The sequence below is a fragment of the Pan troglodytes genome, chromosome 13, assembly GCF_028858775.2.
Source record: "Pan troglodytes isolate AG18354 chromosome 13, NHGRI_mPanTro3-v2.0_pri, whole genome shotgun sequence".
NCBI classification, from domain to species: domain Eukaryota; kingdom Metazoa; phylum Chordata; class Mammalia; order Primates; family Hominidae; genus Pan; species Pan troglodytes.
In genome coordinates this window covers 74,870,897-74,885,637 of record NC_072411.2, presented here as the reverse complement: position 1 = coordinate 74,885,637, position 14,741 = coordinate 74,870,897, and the positions used below count along the sequence as shown (strand labels likewise).

General features: G+C 39.5%; 1 protein-coding gene across 5 annotated transcripts in view; it reads right to left on the bottom strand.

Moving 5' to 3' along the window:
• Positions 1-14,741, bottom strand: part of RAPGEF4 (Rap guanine nucleotide exchange factor 4) — a 320,154-nt gene that overhangs the window by 218,085 nt on the left and 87,328 nt on the right. The window lies entirely within an intron of this gene.

Sequence of the window (14,741 nt, the reverse complement as noted above, 5' to 3'; positions counted from 1 at the left end):
CAAATCCCTCACTCTGAATAAACTCTAACAATGTTTCTCAATTGCCAGAAATCACAAAAATAGAAATAAACATCAGAATTCAGATCTGCAATGAGAATTCTGGTAAACAGGAGTACTTTGATGTGGCACTTTGGGTTGTTGAAAGCACTAAATGACTAGTGTTGAGGATGCTAGCCACGAGCTATTTCCAGCCCTCGTTGTATTTCCTGGCTTTACCTGGATGGGATGTGTGCTGAAAGCAGATTTGTTACACATGCCATACAAATAATTATGGCCTGACTGGTCTCCTGTGTCACATCCTCAAGTCTCTTCTCATGACTCATCATTCAGCTGGAAAGCAGGAAGTGCTCCATTTGGGGGAGGAAGTCAAAAGGACGCCACACCTCAGGACAATACCCTTCTTACCTAAGCAGTGTTATTATTCTACCAGGCAACACCCAAACAGAGCGTGTTTAATCACATGGACAGAATGGGAGATCAGGGCTATGAGGTTGCTCTAGGATATCACAACTGAGACGTCACACACCACAGAGCTACAACGAAGTTGAGTTCTGGTGGTGCCAAAGGCATCACACCTTTAACCTCAAAGCACAGAGTCTTTGAGGCATTTGCTTCTTCTGGCATTTCTCCTGGAAAATTGCCATAGACATGTGGAGGCAGAAGAGGGTGTGTTTTGCATGTATTTATGCAGGCATATGTGTCCATACATGAGAGATTTTTGGCATTCAAAGGAAGCTACCATGAAGATTTTGGCTGCCAAAATTGTTAGCTATTGTTTTTTCACTAATTTGCATCTAAAAAAATAAGCCTGAGATTATACCAAGATGTGACATCTTTTATGGAGTGGAAGGTATATTTCCATTTCAACAAGTTAGATTTACCTCACTTTTCACTTCTATTCAGAAAGTCTGGAGTAATCACAACTATCACCCTCATTCAAAGTCAGGAACAAAAAGCCAGAAAGAGATTGGAAGAATGATACTCAATCTCACCCTCTTTCCAGCCCTAGACCCACATTCTAATTTAGAAGCCTTAGAGGAATGGAATGCTCGCTAGTCTTAGTTCTTTCTGGATCTCAATCTTCCCTTGCCACTGAGAATTTGATTTCTGAATTGGAAATGTACACTGGTTAAGAGATTGTTGTTATTTGAAAATTGTATATTTTTTAGCAAGTCATAATCATATATTTAAGGTATGTATCAATAAGGATAAATAATTTTATTATCATAAGTATCAAGAATGTATTCTAATGATTTATATTCATAAAACATATTTAAGTTAATATCAGGTTATATATTTCTAAAATTGTTATCATTTAATGAAATTCTTTCACTCAGTGTTTATTCATGTGCTAGGCATGCCACCACCACACAAGCTATATTTTATTATCTCACTTTACAGGTGAGAAAACTGAGGTACAAACTTCTGGTCCAGTATCACACTGCCAAAGAGCAGTAAAATCTCATTTTGATACCATGCCCATGTGCTTTCCACTGTAGAAACTGTCTCTTCTATTTATTAATGAGCATGCATATTGTTGGATATGTTTGCAGCTTGGTCAACAGTTTAGAAATAATGTTTTATAAAGATTTAAATCACTAACAACACACCAGTAATCCAATAGCCACTTATACACATCCTTTAATTGATCTGAACACAATTAGCAACTGCATATCTGTCCTCTAAGACACCAAAATGAATGTGGCATCTGTTTCACATATCAAAGCTGCTAGGTGACACCACTATGAGCACTCACAACTCACTTCTTCACGGTCTATTTACTCTTGCTTAGACGCATATCATTTCCCAACCTTTAGCAGAGAAAAGGCACCAGGAGCAGAGGAAAGAGAGCAGTTTGATCTCAGTGAGAAGGGACGGCTGGCAACTTAGAGCAACTCTGTAACGTACTGGTGTCAGCTAGTGGGGGGCAAAAACTCCTACATAGCTCAGAAGCCTCAGAGGGCGCCAGTCAACTGAAGTACGGAATAGGAGCATAAGCTGATAAGGATGACATTGCCATTATGCCACAGGAAAACAAAATGTAATATTTCACCTAAGAAAAAAATCAAAGAAAGAGAACAGAATTTAATAAAAAAATTCTTTCAAGACTATTTCGATGTTTAAAGGAGAAAGAATGTGTGTAGAAAAGAGATTTCCCTTTATTGAAACCCAATCTTTTGTAGAGGTTCTCATTTTTCAAAGTGGTTAAAAGTCATTTGTTTGGTTCAGATTTCTGATTTTTTCAGATTTTGGAATATTTGCAGAATGTTTACCCCTAATCTGAAAACCTGAAATCCCAAATGTTCCAATTAGAAGAAGAAGAAGAAAAAAAAGCAGTTGCTTGGGATTTTATAAACAAATAAACAAATTTATTTACAATGGGATTATTTCTTGTTGAGAGAGTTTTCAGAGCGCGCAGAAAAGTAGCTTTATCTTCCTGTTTACTAGCACCAGTCACCACAATTGTAGCATTATCTCCAAATCAAGTTTTATGAAGAGTAGTTCTCTTCCTCTGCCTTTATAATATGTACCCCATCTTGGACACTCCTTTCAATCTCTCTTCCCTGAGTTTTTTGAAGCTGCCTCTGCTATTTTCCACACATGATTATATCCCATTTTACTAGAACCACTGAAGGCCAATACATTGAGCACTGGGATGATAAGATTGAGGCACAAAAGTGGAATTACTTTGTTTTTGCATTCAGTGTTCCTTAGCTTCAACTCTACTAGAAACTCCCATTGAAAGTATCTGGTGTGTAAAGAGAAATAGAGACCATGCGGCCAATGGCTAAGCCATTGATCCAGCCAAGAAAAACAGCACGTGATAGAATTTCAAAATGCCTTCTTCCTCTGAGTTTCCCCCAAATAGATAAGGCTGAATAAGTGCTGGGAATTGCGTCTTGGAGCCAACAGATCCAAGAACTAACTAATTTGGAATTAGCTTCCTGAAGTAGCATCTCCCCAGTAGAAAAAGGATAAAAACATCAAACAGATAAAATAAAATAATTTCCAGGAGAAGCAGTAGACAATAAAATGATTTTTTAAAAGTTTTGCTTCAATAGTGATACTGTATGTCCTTAGGGATGTGTAACTGGGGCATAGTTCACAGGAAGAAATTACAGGGAAAAAAATTAATGAGTGAAATGTCTTGAGGAAAAAACTCATAAAGGAAATGCTTCTCCAGTCCTAAGCGCCTAGTCACAACATGTATCTGGAACAAAACCCTGGAAAAGATATTTTAATGCATATGGCAAAAGGGGCATGTTTCTTTAATTTACAAAGTGTTCTTATAATCTCATAAACTGTAGATACAACCCAATAGAGTACTGAACAAAAGATGTGAACCAGCCATTCACAGACCAAAAACAGTACAACTGCCAAGAAATATTTAAAAGATGCTTAACCTCACTCGTGATTAGGGAAATACAAAGCGAAGTAATAAAAATTTTCAAAGTTTGAAATTACTCAGGTTAAAGAACTGAAAAAACAAGTATACTCCTACACTGTTGTGGAGAGTGAAAATTGCTTCAGACTTTCTAGAGTGTAACTAGAAAATATTTATCAAATTTTAAGTTTTGTATAACATCCATAAAATGCGTTCTTCCCCTTAGTTTCCCCCAAACAGATACTATGTAAATAGTTACCATATCATATTGTTTAGGGAATAATGACAAAAAAAAAACACAAAACCCCAAACCTCTGTACATGTTCAGTGCCATAACTTTTTTGGATTTTCTTTTTTTTTTTTTTTTTTCGAGACGGAGTCTCGCTCTGTCGCCCAGGCTGGAGTGCAATGGCGTGATCTCGGCTCATTGCAACCTCCACCTCTCAGGTTCAAGTGATTCTCCTGCCTCAGCCTCCTGAGTAGCTGGGATTACAGGCGTGTGTTACCACCCCCAGCTAATTTTTGTGTTTTTAGTAAAGACAGGGTTTCGCCATGTTGGCCAGGCTAGTCTTGAACTCCTGACCTCAGGTGATCCGCCCACCTTGGCTGGGATCACAGGCGTGAGCCACCGCGCCCAACTGGCATATTTTTTTGAAATCTGGGGTTAGTTGAATCCATGGATGTGTAACCCATGGATACCAAGAGCCAATTCTATTAGCCAACCATTAGTCTGAAAATAATGACATTAAAGTAAAGGAAAGATAGGGCAACCTATACTTCTTTTTCCTTTTAGTCCTTCCTTACTGTGAGTAAGCTGAAGATAGTCAGTGTTGGTTAGAATGTGCATGCATCAAGAAGCAAAATAAAAACAGTTGAATCAGTTTTGTGCAAAGTTTCCACTGCCCTAGTAAGAATGAAATATATACACATGTCCGAGCTAGGAAGTTCAAATTATGTAGTTTGGGTCATTCTGCATGTAAGTTAAATGGTCTTATATTTGCATTTAAAACTGGTATTGCACCACAGATAAACAAATTTATGCTAATAATTTAAAATTTGGGTTTTTCTTTACTTAGAACATTAAATGGCAAAGAACAAAATGAGGAGTTGAGATAGAGAACGCAGAAAAAGTTAATATTTTTTCCTCTGAGGAGAACAAGAGATCCCATATTTTTATTTCGCACTGGGCCCCACAAATTATGTAGTTAGCCTTGTCTGTACTGTTTGAACTTTGTGTACATATGCCCTATTTTTGTATATTAAAAATAGGTGTCTTTTTACCTGCCCCACTCACTCCTTTACTTTATGAGCTTTATGCTACCTCTTACCTCAGACGATCATAGATCTGTTTATTAATTTCTAAAAAAAATTCAAAAACTGGTAAGATCCAGAGGGAACCGGCAACCAAAAGACAACAGGTGCCCAAATGAAGAAACACTTTTAATAAACAAAGGCAATATTTCACACTATTATTCCTGCTCTCCTTTCCTTCTGTGGGTAAACACTGTCCCTGATTTATAGCTCTGTAACCATAGTCAGCACAATGAAATTAAGCAAGAATAATATGCCAGATTAAAACACCCAAACCCAATTTTACGAACTCAATATATGGCAGCTGCACTGTCAACATAAATATTTATTCTCTCAAAGGACATGGATGCAAGGTCATCTACCCCACAAGGGATGCTTGCCTTGATGAGTGCACACACATCAACTCAGAAAATGTAGATCAGTAGAGGTAATTTACAGGGATAACGTCTTCGAAAATTAGTAGAAAAAGAATTTCTCTCGTGGCATTTACTAGCATGGTACCAATTTGATATCCCATAGTCTTAATAGAGACTAACATCTCTATTAAAATTGAAGGAGGTAACCTCTTTTGCTTTTAATATTATTAACCATATGCATTACTTCAAATTTCCAACAAATGTATTAGTTCTTAATAACTAAAAATTCAATATGATTATACTGCAATGATTCTTACATACTTAAAGTTTTCTATCTGGGCCAGGCACGGTGGCTCACGCCTGTAATTCCAACACTTTGGGCAGCTGAGGTGGGTGGATCACCTGAGATCAGGGGTTCGAGACCAGCCTGGCCAACATGGTGAAACTCCATCTCTACTAAAAATACAAAAATTAGCCGGGCATGGTGGCAGGCACCTGTAATCCCAGCTACTCAGGAGGCTGAGGCGGGAGAATTGCTTGAACCCGGGAGGCAAAGGTTGCAGTGAGCCAAGATTGCGCCACTGCACTCCAGATTGGGCAACAAGAGCAAAACTCTGTCTCAAAAAAAAAAAAAGTTTTCTATCTGAAACAGTCACATTTTGTGAAAATATTCTCAGATTTAAAACATCAGACGGTGCTAATAGGGGTTCAAGGTGTTGGAGTTTAGTGAAATAATCAAATAAATGGAACAAGTAAATGAAAACTCTGGTAGGTATTTTAGAGTCAATTTGTGTGAAAATTTTGACTCAAAATGCCTTGACAGTTTCAGTAATTTTAAAAATTGATTTTTCTTTTTCAGGAGGTTGAGAAGAGGAGTCAAATGTACATTTTGGAAGTCTTGCCCAGCAACCTATTAAAGAGAACATTCTTCATAAAATATTCTACAGAGAAGCCCATAACAGTGATTGCTTCTGGTGAAGAGATCTGGTGGTTGGGGCAGGGGAGGGTGAGAAGCATACTTTTCGATATATACCCTGTTGTACTTTTGGAATTTTGTACCACATGTATGTATTACCTAGTTTCAATAAATTAAATAATTTCTTTAAAATAAAAATAATAACAACAACAAATTAGCCAGGTGTGGTGGCACGTGCCTATAGTCCTGGCTACACAGGAGGCTAAGGTGGGAGGATCTTTAGAGCCCAGGAGGTCAAGGCTACAGCGAGCCGTGATTGCACCACTGCACTATAGCCTGGGTGACAGAGAGAGACTCTGTCTCAAATGAATAAATAAACAAACAAACAGGATTCTTGTTTTGCGTGATGGGTTGTGTTATGACTACTTTTTGAAAGTATCATTGTCTGAAGTTGTCCAGTTAGCTTTATAGGCATTTTTAAATGTGGACAGTTTTGGGGAGATATGGAACTGAGGATACAAAACCACACATCTGTGAAAAACTCCTGCGGTAGCTCAATCAGTTTGGAACTAGGTACAAAATGTCCAAATGATGTCAGCTATTTAAAAGGGCAATGAATCAACAAATTAGAAATATTTATTTTGAAATGGGCTTTGAAATACTCTTTCGGCAAAGTATTTCTGTTTTGATCTCTGGAACTTAGCATTTTTCCCTAATAATTTCTTCTTCACTACAAAAAGAGTCAAAGCCTTAAAGCTTGATGACAAGTACTTTTCTATTTCCACTCTCACCATCACAAATTCTACAAAGATATGTTACACTGGGAATAAATGTTCTCCCACATAAAGAAGAAATAAGCTACATAATCTGGTCTATATTCTTTTAATTCCACAGAAAATGGTTCTTAATCTTTTGGTAGATAACAGACCCTTATCCAATTAGAATGAAAGCTGATAATATGTTAATCATAATTTATATGTGTGCATCCATTAATATATGTATTATATATGGAATATAAAAATGCACACACATATAAAAATTTCAAAAATGTCAAAGCTGGTCCTTGAACTCCTCAGGGCTCAAGAATCCCAGGTAAAAAGCACCTGTTGTGAATCATCCCTCTTTGCTGACCCTCCAAACGCAGACCTACCTGCCAGAGGACTAAATGAGTTATTATATTATATATAATATATATATAAATGAGTTATTATATTACTAAAAGGCAAAAGGCTCACATTCGACCTAATCCTACATTTTTCCTAAACAAACTTAGAGCTCTTTTCATTCCAAAAGCTCCCATCACTGAATTCTTGATACTTAAATTATCTTCTTCAGACTAAGCTGATAATAATTTACCACTAAAGAGTCAATCTACATAAAAAGATAAGAATAGTTTCTGGCACTTAGTTGGTGGTCACTAAAATTCATCTGTTATCATTACTTACGTATTATTCACATACAGAGACCCGCCTTGCAAATGTAAAATCCAAGTGACCACGATGTTTTCGAATCAGATCTGGCCCTCAGCCAGTTCATACCGGGGATGCCTCACATGGATGAGCTCAGGGGCTCACCTTCCTTCTGCATGAGGTCAGAGAAGACTTCCCCAAGTGCCAGGGTAACACACACATGAAAAAGAGTGATGTGGAGTGTTTAGGCTTTCTGCTACTCAAGAACCCTGGCCTGACAGCCAAGGTGAGCTCTTGCCACGCCAGTATCAGCAGAACTCCTGCTGAAAGTGCGAGGCACTGACTGAGAAAGACCTGCAGGCCTCTAGTCCAGGAGAAACTAAATGGATCTCCTGAGTGTGTCTAGTTCCCACTGGATCAGTTTTGAAGCAACATACGGCCTCTTGCTCCAGGGCCTCTCAGCCCCAGGCCCTCGTAGCCCAGGTCTCTTGGAGGGGCCGCAGCACTCTGGCCTCCACTTTCCCTAAATCAGCAATTGGAGATGTTGTGGTCCTGATCCCTGTTCCCTGAGCTGATCTCAGGTTCAACACCAACCTGTCTTTCCTAGAGTCACTTTCTCTTTGATCATCTGGATCGTCATCTCCTCAGGAGGAAACTCAGCCTCCTTGCAGCCTTTCCTTCACAGAAAGATCTGATTTTAAAAATAAACTGCTGAGAGGTAACAAATGTGTGAACGGGCTGCCATGATTCCCTCCTGATGTGATTTGCCTGAACTGGGAGGCGTCGTCTTGAAGACATGGGAGGAGACAGCATTTGAGCTGGGTCTTGGGGTAGGTAGAGAAGGAAGGTGACTGTAGGCAAAGGGCCCCTTCAGCAAAGAGACCAGGAAGACCCAGGCAGGAGCAGTAGTTAGTGGGCCTGAAGTTGGAGTCTGCTACCCCTAGCAAGACTTTCACCAAGAGTTTGACCTTCAGTTCTCTTGGTTAACATGTCTGGGTGTCTTATGTGTTTCTGCACCAAGAGAGCAAGCAAGCACACAGCTAGGAGATGTGAGATGGGTCAAGGAGGAGCCGAAGGATGTCAAAACCCTGTTCTGTCCTCAAGAAAGGCCAGGAGGCTCCAAAGGGCTTCTCCTTCCACAAGGAGAGTCTGAGGATGAGAGAAGATTGTCCCTCACACTGGGGGGCTGTTATGACCCCTCCTCTGTGTGAAGATATGTCACATCAGAAAGACTTGTATACTTTGCCTGGGTCTGGTGGCATCTTCCTGTCTGTCACATTTCTGTCGGCCTTACGAATGCAACGCCCATGGAGTGAGGGACTTGGTCTGGAAACCCTTTTCACTCTCCTTGGCAATTACTTTCTCTATTCCTTCCACCTCTAGCTCCTGTATGCACCCCTGTTGTACCTTTTATCTCACTTTAATATTTATTTTCTTATATTTATCTCCATTAAGTTGCAAGATCCTTGACGGCCACAAGTTGTTCATTTCTGCAACCCCAGTGCCTAGCATCGTAACTGGCATTTAGTGAATGCTTGACTAATGCTTGCAGATATGACTGAGGTTAATTAAAAAAAAAAGTGTGCATCAATTAATAGAGGCACTACAACTAGAAAAGGATGTAGGGGCAGATTTAGAAAGCTGAGCATGCCAGGGCAGCTAGTTTGAACTTTAATCCTTGGGCAGCAGCGAGAGCTGAGTTAGATGTCTGAGCACCTGGAGTGAGGGATTTGAACCCCTGCTCTGTCTATGCATCCAATCATCATCACCACCCACATCTACTGGGTTTGTTCTTAGAGCTAGGGGGTTGATTACATTATATCATTTCTTCCTCTCAGCAACCATTTATGGTACGGTTATTTTGACCCCCATTTGACAAATGAGGGAAGAGATTTAGGGATATTATGTACCTTGCCTGAGGACACAGAACTGGCAAGAAGCAAGGCCAGGACTGTCACTATGTCCTGGTCAATTCCAGTCCATGGTCTTTAAGCTCTGTACTGCCTCACTTATGCTGCTGAGGCTTGAGGACAGAGAAGGGAGGTCACTGAGAATGGTGGGATGGAATTGAAAAGGAAGAGGTTAATGTAAAGGAAGAGGTTATATGACTGATTATAACGGGAGGCCAACTAGGACAAGGAGAGGCAGAGAGAAAGCGAACCTGAAATACTGAAGGGTAAAGTCAGATGTTTCAGACCTAGGTGAGGTCTGGAGAAGGGACTTGGATAAGGGAGAAGGAAATATAAAGTAACAAGCAGAAAACAAGAAAGGGAATTCAGGGGAGATGGATTCCCAACTGTGCTAAAATATATTAATGTCTCTAAAAATGGATTAACAGAGCCGGGACTCAGCTGTTTAGAGTATTATACACGTGCTTGCAACTGTTATTATCAGGAATTCACCGAAGGCTTTTAATTTATTAATTTTCATTTAGTAATGATCACTTTATTAATAAGGTACAATTTGCTATGTATGATGAAACTTTTTGGTGAGGAAGGAAAGAAAATGTGGATGGAGAGAGTGTGACTAGCAGCACAGTTTTAAGAGAACTAAAACACTAACATTTAAAACACTATTTTAAAACTTCATACTTTTTTTTTTTTTTTTGAGAAAGGGTCTTGCTCTGTCACCCAGGCTGGAGTGCAGTGGCATGATCACGGCTCACTGCAGCCTCAAGCTCCCAGGGCTTACGTGATCCTCCCACCTCAGCCTCCCATGGCTACAGGCACATGCTTCCACACTGGGCTCATTTTTTGTGTGTGTTTCTTGTAGAGACTGGGTTTCACCATGTTGTCCAGGCTGATCTCAAACTCCTAGGCTCAAGAAATCTGCTCGCATCACCCTCCCAAAGTGCTGGGATTACAGGCATGAGTCACCGAGCCCAGCTTTATAACTTTTTAAATAAGTGAATGCCTTTCAAGGTGTTGTTCACAAAGTGGTGTATGTCCCTGGGAACAGGTGTATCTCTACTAAATACAATATCTGATCATTTTACTATCTTATCCCATTTTTAAGTTCTATGTGCTTTTAATAGGAATTGTATATAGTGAAAGTTATTATAGAGCTTTTTTCCTTTTTTAGAATATTTGCATTTGGCAATTCTATAAACTTTAAACAAAGCTAAGCATAGGCAAAAAAAAACACCCTCCAAACAGATAAACTAAAACCCATAACAAATAGCAAAGGCCTAAAAATGAAAAACTGTTTCATTAAAACTTATTGGTAAGAGTTTCAGTACTTTCTCCACAACTATTAAAGAGGTAGACACAGTATTGGACAGTGGAAAAAAGAAGGCAGATATGGATGCACACAAAAAAAGAGAACTCGCTTCTCTAACCTCAGAAAAGATCACAATTCTACTGGATAGTTTCACTCAGACCAAAGCTTAAAGCATGTTTGCGGGAGGGCATGGCATGGAGGCAAAAGAAAGCAAAAGACCAGAGCCTTCCACAGTCAAATCGCTGGGATCTTCACAGACACCCAACGGCTAGAGGAGTGGAAGGGATGACCATAGATCATGCTGCAAATATCCAGAAAAGAAATCTTCACAAAATTTTGTTACAGATCACAAAATAAGGTTTACACAGAGGTTATAGGAAACAATTAGAGGCAAGATATGGATTTGTAAGAATATTTAATAAATTTTTGAAGCAAATGAGAGAAGTGACAAAAAATTTTTAAAACTTCAATCAATTCATGCAGCCAACACCATTGGGTAAAAGACATTATTACTTACATCATGTTATTTTACAAATCCACTGTAAATGAAGGTAAGATAATATCTTTATAAAACTAATTTTAATTTTTTAAATCATGAATATAGCCAGGTTTATGGTGGATTTAATGAATTTAAAAGGTATGTACTTTAAATATTATGAAACATGAAAAGTAAACAGATCAAGATTAAATATTTGCAGAAATTCTAAGAGGGTTAATGTCTCAATCATATAAAGCATTCACATAAATTGGTAAATAAATGCCAATGTATTTAATTCATATGAATAACATGTCCCAAAAGAGGACATGTTACATTGGGTATTTATAATCAGTAAAAAAAAAAGAGATAATAAAACCTCAAGCATCCCAGTAATCACAGAAACACAATTGCAATAGCAATGCCTATTATATTGGACACACATAGAGCCAGTCACTAACTTATGATGGGTCAACTTAGAATTGTTCAAATTTACAATGGTGCAAAAGCAAAAAGCATTCAGTGGAAACTATACTTCAAGTAGCCATACAACCATTCTGATTTTCACTTTTAGTACAGTATTCAATGAATTATATGAGATATTCAACACTTTATTATAAAATAGGCTTTGTGTTAGATGATTTGGCCAACTGTAGGCTAATGTAAGTGTTCTGAGCACATTTAAGGTGGGATAGGCTAAGCTATGGTGTTCAGTAGCTTAGGTGTATTAAATGCATTACTGACACGATATTTTCAACTTACAATGGGTTTATCTAGATGCTTCCCCATCATAAGTCGAGGAGCATCTGTATATATAATGGTCACGATGGCCAAGGCCAGAAGCAATAGGCATGCTCAAATACTGTTGGTGGCAGAATAAAAGCTACTGAAAATAAATGTGATCATATTTATCAAGAGTCATAAGTTTTCACATTCTTCAAACTAGTGATTCTTTTCCCGGGAATTTATTGTAGGTAAGTAATTCTTACAGTATAGTCTGGGGATAGTTGAGAGCCTCCCACGATTCCTATGGGATCCAAGAATTCAGAACTTCATTCACAGTAACAGTAAAATTATTACCTGTCTTCTTTACTCGCATTCTCTCATAGGCGTACAGTGAAATTTCCCAGGAGCTACAAATTGTGAAAGACACCATTGCTCAGACTGTTAAGAGAAGGCGCATTTGTGGGATGGTGGAATTCGGGGATGATCTTGCACCTTATTCTCACTCTTCCAATAACCATTCCACATAGGCAACCTCTAAATCATAAAGCCTTGAACAAACCCCACAGATTCTGACTCTAAAGTACTGACTGCCATTATTACATAAATCTGCTAGAAACTCTAATTTGGAAGTAGAATGTCTATAGAAGAGAAGGACAAATTACACTAGGAAATTCAACACAGACTTGTAAGGAACAAACATTATTCAATCATAGCATCTCAGCACAGGGCAAGGACACCGGCCAGGTGTATGCAGAAGTAAGCACAAAGGGGAATGGTGAATTACCAAAACCCACTGCTGAAGGGGTTCTCAGCCCTGGCTGTCCAGAGACTCATCTGAGGAGCTTTCAGAAGCTACTGATGAAGCTCTATCTTCTAGAGATTTTGGCTTCATCAGTCTATCAAAAGTCCCGGCATGGAAATCTTTTAAAAAGCTTCCCAGATACTTCTAACGTGAAACCAGTTTTAAGAACTACAACTACAAATGATGAAAGTTACCAAAAAGTTCTTCTTCCCTTCCAAATAATATATTTTGATACAATATGAACTACTGCCCTATATTTTATTCTTTCCATTCACAGAATTTGTGGCTCTCCCTTCTTTAATTTGCAAACCAAAAAGGGAGGGGGACACTAGATTTTTCAACTCATAAGGCACATAAGAATCAATCAACATTAACTGTGACCACTCCTGTCAGCAAGGCAGGATTTAAGTAAAGGTATCTCTATTTTACAATAAGTGGCCTAGGAAGCTGGAGAGCTTTGCAAAATGTCATCCAGCAAAGTTGGGTTAAACCAAGAATAGACCAGAATCTCAGGCCAGACCATTCAACCACATCAACAACCTTTGGAAGATTTGTCTTGCATTTATTGGTTTGGGCTAGACAGCTCAAAACATTGAGGTCAGTGAGATCAAACAGGGGCAAGACTGCAGGAATTTGGAGAAGCGAACTTAGTGACAGGATTTCTGCTGCTTCATCCTGTGTGTCAGACCCTCTGCCCCAGTAACTGTGCCCTAACCTCTCACAGCAGCCCAGAGACGACTCAGGAGTGGAATTTGGCCCCACGAGAGCAGGAAAGTCCCATGACCACAGGGCTTTCTACACATAAAGAGCTTAACAGTATCCCCCAGTCCTCACCACGAGTTCCTTCTGAAAGTCTCAAGTTCTTAAAGCTTTCCCAACTAGAACTGCCTTTGCCTGGGGGAACCCGTTAAACCCCAGAGCGGATTTCTCCAGATGATGGCTGAACAACAAAAAACAAACCCAGACATTTGGAATCACAACACATGACAGGCTGAGTTCTCACCACGCCTGCCCAGGGGCCCAGCAAAGGAGAAGAACCCAGAGTGCCACACAACACAACCACAGAGTGAAGAAGCCCAGCCCCTTTTCTGTGGACTCAGTCCCTCGGGACAAGGCTGCCTCAAATGCTATCATTTGGTTAACTGTCCCCAATCCTTTAGGGATGCTGAAAAACAGCCTTGCTACCCACATAAGAATTCAGAAGCAGATCTCTTTGTCCTTGGATGAAATGAGGCCCTTGGTGGAAATGGATCTCTTCTTGCTCTGCCCCTGTCCTTTAGCACGCTGGATCTTTCTTAGAGTATTTTTCAGTTTGTCTCATATTTGTGTCTATGATTGTCTTTTCCACTAGATTGTAAACCACAGAAAGGCAGACAGAGGGCATTTTGCACCTCCACCTGGTGGGAAACAAGTATGTTTGCTGAATATGACAGAAGCTTCTTAGAGATGAAATGTTTAACGTGGCATCAATTCTGTTGAGGTGAGCAGCTATTGAGAAGGGCAGGCTGCTCAGTAGCTTAGCTGAGTGGGTGAGGAGACCCAGTGTAAGAGAACAGTGCAGGGGAGAGAGTCGGGGTGAGGTGTCAACAGAGTCCTGGCTAGTGCACGGCCAAGGGAAGCATTTCGGAAACTAGTTTAACAGCAGCTCCTCAAAGACCTGAGTATTCACTCTACACTCCTGAAATGAACACCCAAAGTAGCGCCAGCTCAGAGAAAGCAACTACTGGTTATAGCACCCTACCGGCAGGCCCACCATACAGCATCTGGGCATTCCTGGCATTTGCCAGCCAAGCCTTGATCTGCTCAGACCCCTGATCATCTTCTGAGAAACATTGAAATCATTGCTTGGGGAGCAGGTAGAACCCTTAGTTATCAATAATGTAACAGAATGCCTATAAACAGCAAGGACTTCATTGAGTCTGAGAGCTACAGGCAAAATACCTTCCAGGGGCCTGGAGGGTGAAATACCATCACCCACAATCTGTTTCCTTGGACAAAATTCATTTTTAATATGTGACATTCAAATATGTCACTAGAAAAATACATGTATGTAATTTCACTGTGATAAATGTTACTCTGCCTAGTTATGAACAACTACCTTTATTTATCTTCTAGAAACATATTTAAGATCATCAGGCTAAA